Genomic DNA, 18,349 nt, shown 5'->3' on the forward strand with positions numbered 1-18,349 from the left:
ACGGCGAAATATCGCGTTCTATGAAATTCATCGAGTGACAAGGGTTGATTTCAATGAAAAAAAAGAAAATTCTTACGTCGACGGTCTCAAGATAATAAAGTCATTAAATCGAGATAATTGATATCGCAAATAATTGTCTACGCGGTAGTAAACCGGCGCAGTGTTTCAAAGATATTTATAAAATTGAAAGACGAACCCTGTCTTTCAATTAAATCGAATCGACGCGAAATCAGCTTAGAAATCGTACACAAACTGCAATCAATCATCGAGATCGATCCGCGTCGACGAACCACCCCCTAAACGCATCGTCGAACCGCCGGCATCGAGCTCGGCATAAAAAGTTCTGCGTCGCAACCCCGTTGAAACGGTCTTCAGGCAAAACCACCTGAACAGCCCCCGGCGCGATAAAAAAGAAAACGATTTAATAAAAATGATTGTCATCGGAGCCAGAGGATTGGCTTACCTTCCGACTTTTTCTTCACCTTCACCGGTGATCCAACACGTCTACTCTCCGATCGATGCACACGATGCACGCACAGTATATATATATATATACACACACCCGTATAAGAAAGAGCGAGAAAGACTGGTTTCGAGAGAGACGGAGAAAGTTAGCGCCCGATCAACGAAATCAATTCTCGACGACGGAAACGGAAAGAAACGACTTGGACCGAAACGAGAATGAAGAAAAGAAAGCCGTGGAACGTAGGTGAAACCAACGAAAACCGAAGCAGAAGAACGGAAAACCCCGAGAGGAAACCACTGCTCCGGGTGGACGCTAGTCCGTTTCCACGTCCCGTCTCTCGTCCCGTTCCGCTTGTCTCCCCTCTTTCGGCTGGCGCGGTAGTACGCTTCCCGTTTCGCTTGGCACGCGAAGGAACCCGAACACAAGAGCACCGGAGCACAGAGCACAGGAGCACACCAAGCACACAAGAGCACAGGAGCACAACCAAGCACACAGGAGGCACCGGAGTCGCGCCGTTCACGTTTACGCTCTTTAGATTATTGCTCTCTCGTTTAGTCGGCCCTCTCCTTTCGTTCGCATTCCCGTCGGACACTATTCTGTCTCTGTTTCGTCACCGTCTCTCTGACAAGTTACGGGACTCTGTCGGGGCTCTGTTTTGGGCCGGTGAGGCTGCTATAGGGCTGCTGGGTGCTACGAGCAGACCGCTATCAACGCTCTCGCACCGCCGCCGCCCGGAACAGAAGGGGAAATCAATGAAAGAAAAGTACGACGCGAGCGGCGCTCGTAAATCGGCATTTATGCTCGCCACCACGGATTCACGGGTCCCTCTATCACCTCGCTTCGATCGGACCACATAAATCTATCCTTCTCTCGACCCCCTCTCTCTCTCTCTTTTTCACTCCTCTCTCTCTCTCTCACTCTCTCTCTCTCTCTCTCTCTCTCTCTCTCTCCCTCGCTCTCTGTTCAACTCGAAATTGTAACCACCGTGTAGAATTTTGTCGTCGTCGTCGTCGTTGTGTTGTTGTTGAAACAAACTGGTCTTCTTTGCGGTGAAATATGACGTATTTTTTTTTTTAACTCGTTGAAACGATATAGTATGTACGTGTGTATGACTGTGTGGTAAAGGGTTACGCGACAGACTAGAAATTAAAGCGTTAAACACTATACTAAGGAAACGGAAAGAACGATACGACACGGGCGGAGGCTGCCTAGAGACTGGACACACCGGTCGCTCGCGAGCGGTAATCGCCGCGTATCGCGCCGTCTCGCGACGCCAACCGGGAACACTCGGCGCCGCTCGGACCACCTCGGATACGATCGCTCACCCTCGGCACGACCGAACGGGAGAACGAACCCCCTCGAACGCTCTTGTGTCTGTGCGCGCGCGCGCGCGTGTGTGTGTGTTACGTGTGTATCCCACTCCCACCAGAGCCGGGCGAGCGTGCACTTCGAGGGGGTTGCCGATCGAACTAATAAGAGACGTGTGCGCGTTCTTAAATAAACTGCGATCGAACACCGGGGGCACCCCTTTGCATCCCTCGCAAACCCCTCGCGCGCTCTTGCGCCTTTGCGACCGGGGCAAAACCCCCCTTCGAAATCGACCGATCGAATTTACAAACGTCCACGCCGTCGCTCCTTTACCCTGTGTCGCTCTCCCCCCCTTCCATATACCGCTTTTGAATCTCCGACGATTTCGGCCGGTTCCAAAATTCATCGCGTTCGAACGCGGAATCGTCAATGAGTTTGCGAACGAGCCAAGAGTCGCCGTGAAATCGAAGGCGACGAAGCGTCGGTCCACAGAACTCCGACGATCGCGGCTCTACGAGTCGAGATTCGTCGATACCTTAGTTAAATTAATAATTTATATTATTAATAATATTATTAATAATAAATAGTTTAGTTTCTTTTGCTAAAAAATAGACAAAATATTATTATTTAATAGATATAGAATTAATTATGCCCAAAATTAATTCCTCGAGTACTCGGTGCTATTCGAGTCTAGCTTTCCCTTAGAAGATTATATTATACGTAAAAAATAATTTTTTCGAAAATACATGGAAAATTGTACACCGACAACTGTTACGATGGCAGAACGAAACTCGCGGCAGTTGGCTCGACGGACCCCACAGGACGAGCCCATGGTGCACCCTTTGCGGTTCCGTGTTCATGGGCTGAACTCGATATTCCATTTAAACAAGCTGCCATCGGAAAACCAACCGCGGCTCTTGAAATTTAAAGCTGACTCGACACCGACTCTCGCCATCCGGCAACCTTTTATTGAATTTATCCGGTTTTTTATTTGCGATACTTGTTTCTTGATCTCGGACGTTGGATAATTCGTCGACCACTCAACAATCGTTATATCATTTAATTCAATGAAATATATATATAATATTTCATATCTAGCTTCCCCTTTTCTATTTTAATAGATAAATAAATCTTAATTGCTGTGACACAATCATTTCTATAGCAGAAACATGAATTTTTTCCCGAGACCCCGAAATTTTCCAACAATGCATTTCCGAATTGGATTATTGTATATACTATATTCTGTAATTAAATAAAGCGTTTTGGCTGTGGAATTAATAAACGAGAAATAATTGAATAAAGATGTTCGTCGTCGTAGGAGCGCGTAAACACGGTGGAATTCCTCGACGTTGAAATTTCGAACAAGAGAGCGACTCGTTCCGCGGAACGCCTCAGCGACGATGTTCCAGCGTTCCCCGATGACCCTCGAGATGTTTGCAGGGGTTTGTTCGCTCGAAATGTTTGCAACATGGCTGCCCGATATTGCTATGCAGGAACGAGGCGGCTCGTCGTCGGTGCCCGGGACCCCTGTGCGCCAAGCTTTGCTGCCGCCCCTCTCTCGGCTCGACGTCAAACCCCCCCTTGTTTCGCGTCAGATCATGACCACCACACCGCGCTCGTTCACGGTTTTTGACCCCCGCCGTTCCCCCGGCCACGCTATCGCGTCGATACAAGAGTCCTTTCACCCCCCTCGCGGGACCGAGAGGCCGAGGCCGAGGCCGGATCGTAAGTGAACTCGAAACCGTGAATTACGCTCGACGAGGCCTCGTCGAGGCATGTCGAGGCTCGAAGGTGGCCGTTTGCCAGAGGGACCCCCGTACCAGCCCCCGAATCAACCTCGGAACAGGGAGCCATCCCTTTGGGAAAACCGATGGAAAAACGTCGTGGCTCCGTCCACCCTTGTGCGCGCACACGCCGAACACCGCCCCGACGCGACACTTGTATGAGTTTCATTGTTAAGCGAACGGGTAAGAGGTCTTAACCTACTTAAGGGTGAGAAGCCGGCGCACCTGTGTGCCCTACGGCGCGATTATCTCGCTCCGATTGCACTCCTTCGATTCATTGGCTCCGACTTCCGGCGCGCGGGCGAGAACGCGTTCGTCGGAATTCGGGGACTCCTCGAGAGCCTTCTTCGCCTTCATCGCCTTCTTCGCCACCTTCTACCTGTGCCTCGGTGGCACCCAGGTGCAAGCGAAATCGATGGAAGTCGTACCGGAGAACGAAGTTCACTCGACCGCGCTATTTACGGACTGGCTGTGGTTCGATTCAATTATTTCTAGTGCGCGCGGAAGCCTCCGCTTCTTTTTCTTTGCGGAATAATCTCTTCCTCTTTTTTTTTTTTGTCTTGGCCCACCGGAAATCGCGACGCGACGGAGACGCGAACGAGCGAGTGCCGCGACGAACGAGCGCCCGTTCGAAAAAGAAGCCGGCATATCCCTGACCTTACCCTGGCCTGCGTCCGAGAGCCAGAGATCGGAGAGAGGCCGGTCTCGAGAAAACGACCGCGGGCCAAAATTATGCGGCGCTGACGAAACAGAAGCCGGGGCAACACTTGGCGGTCGTGCCAATAACCGCGTGGACCCGGTGTTTTCAGGAATTCGTTTCCGCTGTGGCTTCTCGCTTGCGTCACGGTGCCACGGGGGCCACGCGAGAACGTTTCACGCGGCTACCAGGGAAGAGAGAGCAGCAGCCGCGTACTCGCAGCACGCGCCTCTCCATGAATCATCGCTCGGAAAATTCGATTCGAACGGCCTCGATAACTTCGCTACCCTTCCGACTTACGTGGGTCGGCCGACGACAGCTACCTTTTAAACGATGACAGATAGTGTCTGGCAAGATCGAGACGGCTTTCGAACACGAATTTATGCGAACAGATTCGGGATTATTCGTGTAATATTTCGAACACGGTCTTATCGAATAATTATTATTTTCGAATAATTATTGGTGTAAAATATTTTTTCGATAAAATATTATTCGAAGTATATACGCGAGAGATATTTCTTCGGTAATATGTTATTGCGAGATTTTATGTAATATATTTGCTGTATTATTCGTATAGAATTTCGCTGGAAAAATGCATTCGAAATATTCCGGGAAGAAAATCGTGTTCAGAGAATTTATCTAAACCCGTGTTGGAACAATGCCCAACCCTGTTATCCAGTGTCTTCGAACCGCCGCGTCTACATCGACGTTACCGGAAGTCCTCGGGACTGGAAGGCACCGACTGCTTTACGACGACCGGAAGCTACTTTCTAGCTTCCAACGATAGTCCACTGCTGCTCGTCCTCCGTACTGACAAGAGCTCCGTCGGCTCTCTGACCCGTTGGTCACCGTGCGATCTGCGAAGCCGACGGAGAACGACGCCGCGCCTCTTCCCCCCTTCGACTCGTCGAAAAAAGAAAGGGTTTCTCGAACAAAGCAAGTTACGGTTTACCGGGACACAACCGGGATTCCACGGAGTTGCTGAACTCGCGCGAGCGTAATCGTTCCGCGCTGGTCGCCGCTGCGTGCACCAACTGTCCACCGGTGAAATTATAAATACATCCGCGTGTAAACACTATAAATATACGCGGGTGCGCGCTATACGGAAAAGCCTGTCTCAGACTGGTGCGCGGATCCCTGGAAACGAGCGACGTCATCGATCTATCAAAGCGGAGGCATCCCGCGTTCTCTATCGGACGGCTGTGTGTGTGTGTGTGTGTGTGCTCGTCCCGACGAGCCGCGCCGGGCATGCAAATGGTCGACGGTTCGCATAATCGTTCCCGAATGCCATCGATTTGTACTTTTCGCTATGGGAAACGCGATCGCGGCTTCGTCGATCCATCGAACCTTGATTACGGTCGACATTTTGTTTCCCTGGGGAATTTTCTGTTCTTTATTTATATTAGTAATTAGAAATTATTAGTAACCTGTACTAATAATAATTTATTTCAGCGCAAAGAGGAACATCGACGATCTAAAAGATGCGTTGGTAATAGACGGTGCAAGTTCAACTCGTATAATATTAATTTTATTATTACGACGGCATAAAAAAAACTGTTCAAATCGAAGCACGAGAACGTTTCAGTTCCTTATAATATAGCGAATAATATGTTATAAATGATTTCAATCTCAGAACATTTCTATGGTAATTCGAAGCTGAAAGTGGTTCAGTGTCATCTGCAAAATGCTCGATTATTTTCTATAAATTCTTTTCAACGGGCACACAATGATGTCGGAGGATCCCGACACCGTAGCGTGTGAGAACATTTGCATTTTATATTTTTGACCGGGGCGGCCTGTGGGTCGTCGCGTGCGGCGAACATGACCGGACCCAACAACGTCGCGAACGACATTGTCTGGTCGCACGAAGGGAGGACGCATTGGGGCACGGGACTCGTAACAGATGCGTAACGGTGTGCTGGAAAAAAAAAATACCGTGGCCGCGTTTGCAGACGCATATGCGACCGGCCATTATGTCCGCAGCTTCGAAAGCGGCGCCGCGAACAGGAAGTGGTCAGGCCGTTAGGGTCCCGTTTGCGATCCCTCTGACCAATCGAGTCGACGGTGCTTGCGTCGGCATCGAAAAACTGATTCCACGTCGTGCCGACAACGACCGAGGTGTCCGACGGCGTTGCCCTCCATCTGCCTTTAAACAGTCTCGAGACACCCGACGACGAATGGCGGCCGCGGCCGGTTCCGCTAAACGGGATTTGGCCGCGACACGTCGGGCGATCGAAAGAAAAAGGTGGCGTTTATTGATCATGAATCATTTTCCCCCGTGGCAAGGCGACGCGATTTGACAATCGTCCGCGCCGCGCCCCGGTACCCTCTTTCTCGTTTAGTCATGATCCAGCTGTCGAAGCCACGCTCGTTTTCGGGGGAAAGGCCCCACCTCCGTCCATCGATCCGACCCGACCGACGAGCGCGCGCCCGTGCACCGTTTCGTCGCCACGCCAAGGCCCTATCCGCACCACCGGGGGCAATAATTCTGCTCGTCGCTGTTTTTCCAGGGTCGCTGAACCCCCGGCCCCGAGCCTCGTCGATACCTTCGCGCCCGTTACAAACCCAACCAAACTTCGAATCCCCGACGCGCGGCGGGAACGCGAGCAACATCCGGTTGCTACCGCGTCTACTCGATATTGATCGCGCCGCCGTCTCGTCTACGTCGACGAGGCTCGCAATCCTCGGGAGGACTTCGAAAACACCGCGATCGGGTTGTAGAAATTTTGTTGCATTTTTTTTGTTGAATTTTGTTGCCTTTCTTTTTGCTGAATTTTGTTGAATCTCGTCGAGCGCCGTGGACGACGGGGTTGCCCGAATATCGACGGCGGCGTGGAAGTAGGGTGCGAAGGGTGGATCCGAACGCATCTGCGCTGTCGCGCGTAACGCGGCGAAACGCGGCGAGTTTCTCCCGAGAATCGATCGATCGAGACCGGTCCGGTAATCGCCACGCTAATTAAGGCTGGATCGATCGATCGTCGTCGTCGTCGACGGCGTACAAGCACCGTCGTCGTCGTCGTGCCCGGGTTCCCAATCGGGGGTGTCCGCGGCTTTGGGTGCGATCGCCTCTCGCGCGAGGCAATGATCGTATCGCCGTAGGAAACCCTACGACTCGCGAAGTCCACGAAGAGTGATTATGTAAGGTATAAACAATGGTAACACCGGCGGCGATGATCGCCAACTCCCGTCGAAACACGCTGGAATTTCTCGTCAATCTTCGACGCAATTGAAATTGCAGATAAAATATACAGACTAGTTAATTTCGTTCTTAGTACCATTTATTGTAATTCGTTGTAACTGGACCGATTTGATGCATTTATGGTAAAATTTAAAATAGTATAAAAATTACACTTTGAATAATCAATGTATTAATTTCAATCTATTTCGACGATTAAGGGAGGAATGAACTTGCTACCTAATTTTTATTCCATGCGACAGCTGCAAATAATTCGTACATCGCATAAATATCCACAGAAATGTCACGAGGCTGCTCTCAAATATCATAATAATTTTCTCTTTAACAGTCAGAAAAATATTCTATAGTTTATAAACATTTAACTACGCAGAAAATTCTTGCGCGCATCGCTCGTCCTTTCCGTCGAAGGGGTTAACGAAAAACGACTTCGAGCTCCGCGATATGAACGGCCGAATATTTTCGTGGCAGCTACGGCATGTCATTAAAATCGTGACGATACCGCCGCCGACGCCGCCGGGCCGATAAAAATTAGATGACCAACTATTATTGGATCGTCGGACGTCTCCGCGCGAGCGACCGTCGAAGAAAAATGAACGGAGGGCGGAATTTCGATGAAACCCGAATCGGCCGACGCCAACGAGAAAGTAGAAACGAAACCTCGAAACGAAAGCTGGCAATCGATAGGAGGAGCTCTTCGGCTTCGCACACGCGGCGCGAACCGTCGAATCGACGAATTCCTGTGTATCGTGCAAACCGGCCCAATTCGTTCGCGAAAACGAACACGGTGCCGGGAAGAGAAACCAGTGGAGGGAAGAGCGATCGTTTATTCAACTTTGAGAACGTCAATGGCCCGAAACGATTGCTATTGCGGAATTCGCTTTGCCGAAACAATTAAAATACCTGCAGAGAATGTTTTCACAAGATGTATCTATTCGTTAACTAGAATAGCGATAGTATAGGCATATTTGCAGATTTAACCCTTTACACTGGAATGGCAGCCCTCAATTCTCATCAAGAAAACTATAAATCTTTATGCAAAATAAAAATTGCATTGCTTCTGCTAACAATTTTAAAGAGTTGAAAGTACCCTGACAGTATTATTAATAGCATAATTGAAGTCCGTAGTCTATCGATTATTTAATTTATTAATTCTATGTCATTCACCCCCATCGTAAAAATGACGTTCACCCGTACACATACGAAATAAATTAAACGGAACATTTGTGCTTTGAACCTCGTCCAGTCGCTACAAAATTACTGCGATAAAGATACTCCAGCGAGCGATCGCTATCGGCTGCATCTGGGATGATCCCCGTTAGGAAGGATCATTCTCTAGAGCTCGAACGAGGTTTCGATGAATCGCCGGTGCGGTTCCTGGCGAGAGGAGACAAGGACAAAGGCAAGAGAGAGAGAGAAAGAGAGAGAGACAGGATGTTAATACGTGTCTCGAAGGGGGACGCGTGACCGTGTATGCGATGCAATCGTATTAGGACGGACGAGGAGCGGCGAAACGCAGGAAGATCGAGAGAAAAAGGATGACGGATGTAGCGGGCGAGAGAGAAGCCTCTGGAGCGAGAGCAAGAGAGAGAGAGAGAGAGAGAGAGAGAAACGTGGGGAGGCAGAGAAAGGTAGAGAAGCTCCATTGATTGGTCGGTGGAACGGTGGAACGGCGGAACGTTGCAGTTGCCCCGGGGGTATATGAACCCCGGCGGTAGCGCGGTCTCACTCTTTCGCCCTCTGTCTCTCTCTCTCTCTCTCACCCTCTCGCACCCTCCGGCTCTCTCTTTCTGCCACCCTCCCGCTCGTAGTTTACCCTCGCTACGATTTTACCCCACGGCGAAACGCAGGCGCGTCACATGGACCCAGGAACGATCAATACGAGCCTCCCCTGCCAGCTAGACCCGGTCTCTTTCATTCCAGAGGGAGAAAGCTCCCTCTCTCTCTCCCACTCACTCGTTCTCGGTCGCACAATCCCCCCCTCCCCCCTCTGCCCTCCCCGCCGGCCTATCATCCTCCTACCGAGCGTGCAACCCTCGGTCAATCTTTGATATTTCCAGCGGCCAGGCCGGGAATTTTCGTAGGGATGGCCAGCGAGCTGGACCAGCCTCTCTCTCTCTCTCTCTTTCTCTCTCTCTCCCTTTCCAACCCTCTCCTCGCCACGAGTGCAGTTTGTTTCCCTCCTTAGAGAATCCCGCCCCCGCTCTATTGTCTCCCCGGCAAACGATTGTTCTTGTCCCGCGAAGTGGCTACAGCTGTCAGGCCCGGGACCCAACGTTTCGAAAATTTCGAGGATTTCGTGAATTTTTGTCGCGACGGATTCGGTATCCCGGTTAAGCCGTGGAAATCGCACGCGCGCGCGACCCTCTTTCTACTCGAACGAAAATCGTTAGAAACGTAATATAGGGAAGGAAGCGATACCGAGACGAGACGATGCTCTCTCTCTCTCTCTCGCGCGCTCCTCTTCTCGCGGTGTCTCTTTCGCGTTCTCTCCGTGAACACGTTCACCGCGCCGTCAACTATCTAACACCCCTTTGTCCCTCTCACGCACCATTGTGATCGAGGCCATCGTCATCTCGCGAACGGAAGCGGCCCTCTCGAGACTTCCTGCTTGTCCTCGACGAGGACCCGCAGTGTCGGTCGCTGCATCCTGGATCTGCTTGACCCCTCGAGATCAACGGCGTCCCTCGTCATCGTAATCGTCATCATTCTCATCGTGTGCTCTCTCTCTCTCTCTCGCTCTCTCTTCTTACCGAACTTTATCGCCCGTTTCTCTCTCTCTCTATCACCGTGTTCTATAATGTCTGTCTTTCTTTTTCTTTTTCTTTCTGCCGGTTTTTTGTCGACACCGACACGATTTCCACCGGCTGCAAAAAAGCCGCCTCGCTTCGCTCGAAAAGCCGTAAAGGGGGTTCGAACTGAAAGGGGGGAAGCTCGCGAGAGTATGGCCGCGGGATCTCGTGGCCGGCGTTGCTTTCGGCTGCCACGCCCAAACCTAACCCAAACTTCTCTCTGGGTCGCGATACTGCGCCGTAGAAAATGTCCGTCGGCGTCGCCGTCGTCAACGTCATCGTCGTCGTATATATCGTCGTCACCGCACGTCGCTGCGAATTTTTTCACGAACCGTGACAGAGACGATTCCTTCGGTTTCGAATCGTCATCGATCGCGTGTGCATCGCGTAAATTAATTTCATAAGAATCGTTTGAAATGTATCGAGCCCTGCTTCGATTGAAACGCGATCGAAAAGCATGGTAACCAAATCGGCAACCAAGGACATGCAGCTTTCGGTTACGCTGGAAGACGTTCAGCGGTGATACGAGGGTTGGCCCGCCAGGAGCCGAAAGCAACGTCTCCGTGGGATGGATCGCGTACGTCACGATGCGTCGGGTCGCGCGAAACGGGAATCGGGAGAGCATGATGGCGGCCGCGGGCCACCGGGAGGATCCTCCGGAATGGTCCTGTATCGAGAATCCCCCGGATGCCGGCTGCCGGCTGCCGGTTGCCGGCTGTCGGCTGTCGGCTCTGGTAGGGGGGTGAGGGGTGGTTAAAAGGGGGATGCGAACGTGTTACATTTAATGATCGGCGGACTGATTGCGCGCGCCCACCAAAAAACACATAGATCGAGAAATATGGTTTATACACAGAGAGAGAGACAAGATCGATAATGTAATAATAAAACGCTTGCAATCATATAACGGTAATCAATAACAACAATAATAGAGAACAATAGAGAACAAGAATAAGAACGAATAATCATAAAGTTTAAAGAACGTGTCAGAAGATTCACAGAAGCAACGAAAGTAAAGAAACAAATGAACATACCGGTTAACGATGAAAATCAGTGGTTGGAGGATGCCGATATCTGGCCGTAGAACGAAACGAACACCGGCTATATCTTTCTCGTTATTTTTTTTCTTTTTTTTTTCTTTTTTGGTTACTGACGTTCGCTCGATGTTATTTTTATTATTTTATACCCCGGTCAACGATCACCGGATTTAGTATGTTTAATCTACCGCGCGACCAAGCGTTTAAGAGTTTTCGTTCTTCTCCCGGGTCCGTCCAATCTTTTCAAGCCTCCGTCGACGACCACGTGTGCGTGTTTCCCTTTTCAATTATTTAAACGATCTTCACGCGCGCCCGCTGATCGACGACGTGTATTCGAGCGTTCGCGCGTCTCGGGACTCTTTTCCCTTCGCGATGCACAATGTGTCCTTTGATTTTTTTTTTCTCCGTGCGACGATCGCGATTTACGCGATCAGGAATCCACGGCGATCGCGGGTGAGACCGAACGCGATTCGGGGATCCGTTCGCACGCGGAACACTTTGATTCCTCGACGTCCCCGGTGCACGGGGTGCCGAAGGAAAATCGCGGAACACACCCTCCGCGGCGCGTCTCTCTCGCTCCCACCGGTCGACACTAAGCTCTCTCTTTCTCTCTTTCTCGTTCTGCCTCTCTCTCTCTCTCTCTCTCTCTCTCTCTCTCTCTGGAGCGCGCGCGATCCTCCCTCTACCTCTTGCTAGTTTCTTTCCGCAGGGTGCCTCTTCTCTTAAGGATCTTCCAGAGGACGAAGTCGACGACGATTCGCTGTCGGATTTCGTTCACTGATCGCGGGCACCGAGAGAGAGAACACCGACCGGCGGGCAACCACCGCGTACACGTTCCTCCTCCTCCTCCTCCTCTCTCCCCTTCCTCTTCAGTCTTCGTTCGTTAGGCGATTCTCGCGCGACATTCGCCACGAGCGTTTAAGCCGCGATTTTATACGCGGTTTTGGTTAGCAGTCGGTGAGTGGACCGGTCGAGCGGGACGCGGGGAGAATCGAGGAAGGGTGGTCCAGAGGGATTGTGAACGAGAAATCATAAGCTCCCCGAACGAGGACGCACGTGGAAGAGAGCTCTCCGGGTTTGTCGTCCGTCGACCGATCGATCACGGTGCCGCGTTCCCTCGCGACGTGGTCTTCAACACGCGAGTCGTTTCATCGGCGTGTAACAACGTCGTCGACTTGCACGCCCGCACATACACACGGTTACGACGAATCCACGTCCGGCGATTTTTTTACCGGATTTTACAAGTCGCATCGATTTTTACAGATTTTACAGATATTACAGACGTTTATAGAGGCGTTACGGAATTTTACAGTTGTGTTAGAGAGGTTCACGTGTTTTACAGAGCAGGTTTACAGGTTTTACAGAGTTAAACGGGTCGCGACGGGTGTTGGAGCGCGTTTACGGTACGCGGCGTCGACGTTCACACGGCGGTCCCGACGTTCCTTCCGGCTCGAAACAGGCACGTGTGGACAGGAGAAAAGCAAAAGTATGATATCGGTTTAGACAAGATATCGGTGTAGATTACGGAGATCGGTGAGGACGGCGAACAAGTTGTATCTTGATAGACTATGCTGTACGAACGAGAACGACGAACTCAGTTTTGTTTTCTTTTTTTTCTTTGATTTGGTCGAATTCAAAAGGTTGTCGTAAATGAAGAGAGACGTATATATATATATGTGTATATATATGTATATATATACAGAAGCAAATAGTAAGAATGTTGCGGATATAACGGAGTCTACAACGCAATGCTTTTATGTGGTGCGGTAACTAAACTGACGGGTCGAGGCGCTGCCGCCAATCGCTGCACCCTCCGGCCACCCCCGGCGCTGCCGTTGCTCGGCCGAGAAGGGGCGGCGGAATTGCGGGGGTGTCGCGCGCGGGGTTGAACAGAGACCGGTGTACGCGAGCGTGGAACCAGGGGGACAGAGACGAGGCGAAAAGAGACGGCCAACGAGCCGCGAGGATTCGCGCAGGCGTTCTGCGAGCGCGGAACCAACACGACGACTCTCTCTTTCTCTATACATATATGTATGCCCGCACCCCGGATCGTCGGCGATCGGTCGCGAGCGGCTTTTGTCGTAGAGGGGCGAGAGAGCACCACCAGCTGAGAGGGAAAAAATGTCGGTGGAAAAGTCGCGCGCGTCGGGGTCCGCGTAGAGTCCACGCAAGCGCCGAAACCGAGGCCCGAAGGCAATGACTGCGTCTTCCGGATGCCAGGGTTGACCGGAGTTCGCAGGGTCGCCAGGGGAGTCCGGGGGAGAAATCCGCGCCGACGGATACGCGTTAGTGATGGAGGGGGAAGAGAGGGACGAGGAAAAAGTCACGGCGGTGCGGAAGCGCAGACGCGCGGGACGCGGGAAATGCGACCCGAAAATCGTGACGTTGACTCGCCGGCGATCGCGCGGATTCCTGGAGCTGGGTCCAGGGTTCACAACCCCATGGGTCGTGACCCCTAGGATCGCGGACCCGCGGACGGTGCACTCCGCACAGGGTTCCATCGGTCGCGACCGGTTCTTTCTGGTCACCGTTACGAATTCCCGGATTTGGATGGAATAACAATCGGGTGAAATTATAATAACGAGCGGCGAGGCTTGGACAATCCTATCCAAAAGCAACTAACGGGTTATTCGACCAGTGGTGGTAGGCTTAGTGCTAAAATGTCTTACCTAATCGTGTCTTTTATCTTTTTAACCCCTTGCAACGAGTATAACAACGAGTCAGCCTCGTGATCTACTAAATATGAATATTATTAATTTATTTGAAATCTAAACCAAATTTGAGTCTTCTGTTATCAAAGTAAAGAAACAAAAGTAAATAAAGACAATACAAGAAATAAGAATTGTGTAGTCCTATTTAAGAAAGTATTAAGAACAAATAGTTGCTAATTGATACAGCATGAAAAGAATCACAGTGCAAGGGGTTAAACAAAGCTGGAATGTTTTATTCATTTCATTACTCGTGTGTACGGTTAAAAGAAACCCTTTGTCACGGAAGAAGAAATAAGAAGAGAGAGTTTTCACACATCGTCGCACAAGTACAATAAAAAAAAATCGTATTTTTTACATATTTCACAGCGTTACAAAATTTAATGTAATTTCACTGATTTATTGCTCACGTAGTGAAAAAAATGATTTTATTAATTGCAAGCTTTTTCGCGCGGATGGTCGGAGATGTTGGAACAATTTCTCTGAGGATGGGTGGAATCGGTGGTCCCGTATGAACCGGCGCCGCCACAAAAAGGCGCAAACGGATTTCGTCGAGTCTCGCCGGTCGTGAAAATTCGGCGAAGAGAGCAGACTGTTGATTGCAACGAGAAGGAGCCTGGCTAAAAATGTCGAGAGGTCCTCGAGAAGGAACAGAGAGATAGAGAGAGAGAGACAGAACTTGGACGGTTCTAGTCGTAGTTTCCGGAGGCTCGTTAGCTGTGCTCCAGCTATCGGTTAATCGATAACCGCGAGGTATTGAACGGAAGGAGAGCGTCGGGGGGTGTTTCGGAAAAGTTTTGCAACCCCCCCGGAGCACTCGAGCCGAGGAGCCGGGAGAGAGCCGGGAGGCTCTCTCGGGTGGATCGCCAAGAATCCCAGGATACCGGCGATGATCGAAAGGGGGCCTCGAATGGGAGACACGGGGGCATCGGAGAGGGTGATTCTGAATCGCGCGGAGGCGAAGGGTTCGCGAAGAATGGCGGCTTTCTTCGGTCGCTCTTTGGACCATGCGGAACGCCGCCGATCGAAGGGTCGCTCGCGGAGAACAACGACGCAAGGGTTGCGAAACGCGACCATGAAGTCCAGCGAACCATGGGGACGCGGCCGGCGCACAGGTGGCGGATCAGCGAACCGAAAGATTAACAAGTTCGTTGCCGGCTACGCTGCTCACGACTCTTACTAGTGTTACCGGTGTTACTAGTCCTGGCCATCAAGATCTCGTCTTTTTATCTGAATCGATCTCTTGCGAACCATTCATCAATGTTAGCGATGAACCAATCGATATAGGCTTTTGATTTTTTTTTTAGAATAATCTTTGCTTCTTAGAAGACCTTTTCAATAAATAAAAAGAACGTCCTTTTGCACTAATTTTATATTAATCTACAGTGTCTTAAAGTGCAAGCAGAATTTAAAAATACTTTAAATCCTTAAATAAATCATTGAAACATACTTAAAAATCTTTTCGAAACCTCTTCCAAAAAATCATAGTAAAACACAGTCCTCTAAATTTTACTCTGTTACATTCACAGTCAATTTTGCCCGGCCCTCGCCAAGTTAATAAACAAAAGGGCTCGCGTTTTCATTTGTACACGATTGCCTTGCTCTGTCAAGAAAAGGAGGATGACAACGAAAAAAAGATGGCGCTTTGACACGAATTATACAGCGTCGCCGCGCCGGCGACACCCGGTTCCAAGGGGGTTGAAATTATTACCCAGCATCGACTCTACGATTCCTTCCAGAATTTCTCTGGCATCGCTCGGGAACCTGTTTACGCGTCTCGACCGGCCACGCGGGGGTTACGAGCGCGAAGAAAAAAGGGCAATAATTGTCCGCGCGGGGTAAAAAGTTACAGTGCGCCAACGTAAAAACTTAATGAGGGGCTCGCGTATGAATCTCGTCCGGGGGAGGGGAGGAGGGGGAGTGTAAAAACACGGTCGGCGTGGTACGAGGCCTCGTTAAGCCGTGGAACGATAAATCCAACGTAAAAATATATTCGACTGTTCCCCGTGGCTGCGGAGTGGTTCTGCTGGTCGCGGACGCGCACGGCCGAGGGGGTTCGATTCGAGGGTACGATCGAGGGAGCGAGAGAAAAGGAGAGAGAGAACGCGTGTGCGAGAACAAGAGAGAACGTATGCGAGAGCAAAAGAGAACGTATGCAAGAGCAAGAGAGGACCTATGCAAGAGCAAGACAGTACCTTTGCGAGAGGGAGACAGAACATTTGCGAGAACGAGTGCGAGAGAGAGAGAGAGGGGGGATGGACAGAAAGAGAAAAAATGAGCAGACGCGGGGGAGTGGGCGCGTGCGCGTGGCTCGTGGCTCGAGGCTGCGAAAGGGGAAATTCAGGCTCGCGCGGCGAGAAAGGCACGGCACCGACGGGCAAAGAGGTGGTGCAAAGAGGAGCGAAAAAGGACTTGCCGGGGCGAGGGGTTCGAAGGGGGTGGGCCGAGGATCGGGCTGGCAGGGAGAGCGTAGAGCTCGAGGACGCAGGCGCCACGCTGAAAATGGAAACTCGTCCCAAGGGGTGACCTCCTCCCTTCCGACCAACCACCACCCCCCCTCCCGTCCGCCTTTGCGCCCCTCCTTGCACAAGGGTTTTCGACCGTGCGAATGCGGCCAAATTTTCCCCGTGCCTTTACCACATACTCCCCGGCGCACGGTGGTCCGGTGAAACGGTAATTTATGGCCCGAACTCGATTTTCAGACTCTCGTATTCTCTACGAAATTTTATTTTCGCCGAAATAAGCGCCCCCGTTGAAATGCCGAAATTCGAAATGTTTAATCCTGCGGATTACTTTGAGAGCGAACATAGTATTTGCGAGTGCGGTACCATGAAATTCGGATTATTGCAATTAAAGTGATTAGCACGCGATGATCGCTGGTGACCGACGGTATTCAATTTGAATAATTTTATTACCGTGTGTAAATTAATTTTATACAATTTCATTGGAAAGTCAACTCCGCGATGATTCATTCGCTGGTAAAGCGCTTTCTTGAATTCTTTTAATTATGATTTCCATTGCAAATTCAAAGATCGAATAACTTTTCATTCTCGTTCACCGCAATATTTCTGCCTGTCGAGTGTCGATCGTAATAAAAATAATACAAGGTAATCTAGTGAAACAAATTTCACAGCCGCAAGATTTGAATGTGACGATAGAAAATGGACACCCTTTGTGGACTTAAACCTTGAAACGACGCTGAAATAATTGAAGCCGCAGAAAACGTATCCCCGGACCACCGCTGCTGCGGCACGAGCCCCTCCGTTTCAACCCCCTCCCCTCCGACCCATCCACGAGAACGGGCGGGCACGGTATATTCAGGGAATTTTCCGGAAAGTTAAGCCCGCGCGCCGCGTCCAAAAATCCTCTATTGTTCGGTTCCACGCCGGCTAATCGTTTTGACTTTCTCACTTTTCCCGCCTGTCTTACCTTCGCTTCCCCACCTTCCCAACCCCGGCGCGCCGAGGAGGGGTCGCGCGGATCGAGAGGGGCGGGAAAGGCGAAACGGAGGAGGGTTTCTTTTTTACGACTGTTGTGGACATAAAATATTAAAAGGCTCCGGGAGCCGTGAAACGGGGAGGCGCGGGGCCCCGGCCAGGTCTACCTGGTGTAGTTTACGTGCATTCATCCTGCGGCTCTCTGGCGAACGTGCAGCTACGGCTACCCCTACGGCCGGAGTCTTGAGAGAGGGCACGTGCTCCGTAAATGGATCCACGTGCCTCGGGGATCGGTTAATCGGACAATGGAAGGACCGAAGGTGACACACGCGCTCAATGGAATCGTTCATCGGATATTCAATAAAATTCCGTCGGCGGATATTGCCGAGGATATCGGACGAAAAGGACGGCTATTTCGAATTTTCGAATTCCACGACGATCGCAAACGTATCATTGCAAAACGTCAAATTCCGACGTTGTTCGCAACGAGCTAAGAAACGTTCCGAGGCTTGTCACACGAGGATACGCGTGTGTGCGATACAGCCGGAGGCAGATTTAGGCACAGGCTAAATAGGCTACAGCTTAGAGTGGCAGTTTTTAAGGGTGCCCGGTTTTTCAGCAAAATTTCGCTGCTTTTCGTTTCCCTATACGCGGTAAAATACTGCATTTCAACTGGACAAATTATTCGGTGGTGGTCGACACCTTAATACAACGCGAGAAAATGTAACAAATAATATATGTCTTCATAAAAATGGAGGAACCGAGATTGTATACAATTATGAATTATTAGTCGTGGATAGTGCTAACAGTTTTATTTTAATTCATTCTATACGAGGTTCGAGAAGATGAAAACGTTTTCGTAGGCATGTCAAATCTAGTATTTTAATTGCTCACGAACACCCGCTTACTCTCGTCTTCCCTTTTAATTAC

General features: G+C 50.5%; 1 protein-coding gene across 10 annotated transcripts in view; it reads right to left on the reverse strand.

Moving 5' to 3' along the window:
- LOC144476619 (ELAV-like protein 1) overlaps positions 1 to 13,033 on the reverse strand; it is a 38,646-nt gene extending 25,613 nt beyond the window's left edge. For 8 of the 10 annotated variants that reach the window (XM_078193749.1, XM_078193747.1, XM_078193745.1 and 5 more), the window contains exon 1: positions 11,272 to 13,033. The gene's annotated coding sequence lies outside the window, so the exon portion shown is untranslated. Of the gene's footprint in view, positions 1 to 463; positions 1,428 to 1,450; positions 1,664 to 11,271 lie in introns of those variants that run through there. The other 2 variants (XM_078193741.1, XM_078193740.1) reach the window with 2 other exon arrangements.
- Positions 13,034 to 18,349: the final 5,316 nt, after the last annotated feature.

The sequence above is a fragment of the Augochlora pura genome, chromosome 10, assembly GCF_028453695.1.
Source record: "Augochlora pura isolate Apur16 chromosome 10, APUR_v2.2.1, whole genome shotgun sequence".
Taxonomy (NCBI): Eukaryota; Metazoa; Arthropoda; class Insecta; order Hymenoptera; family Halictidae; genus Augochlora; species Augochlora pura.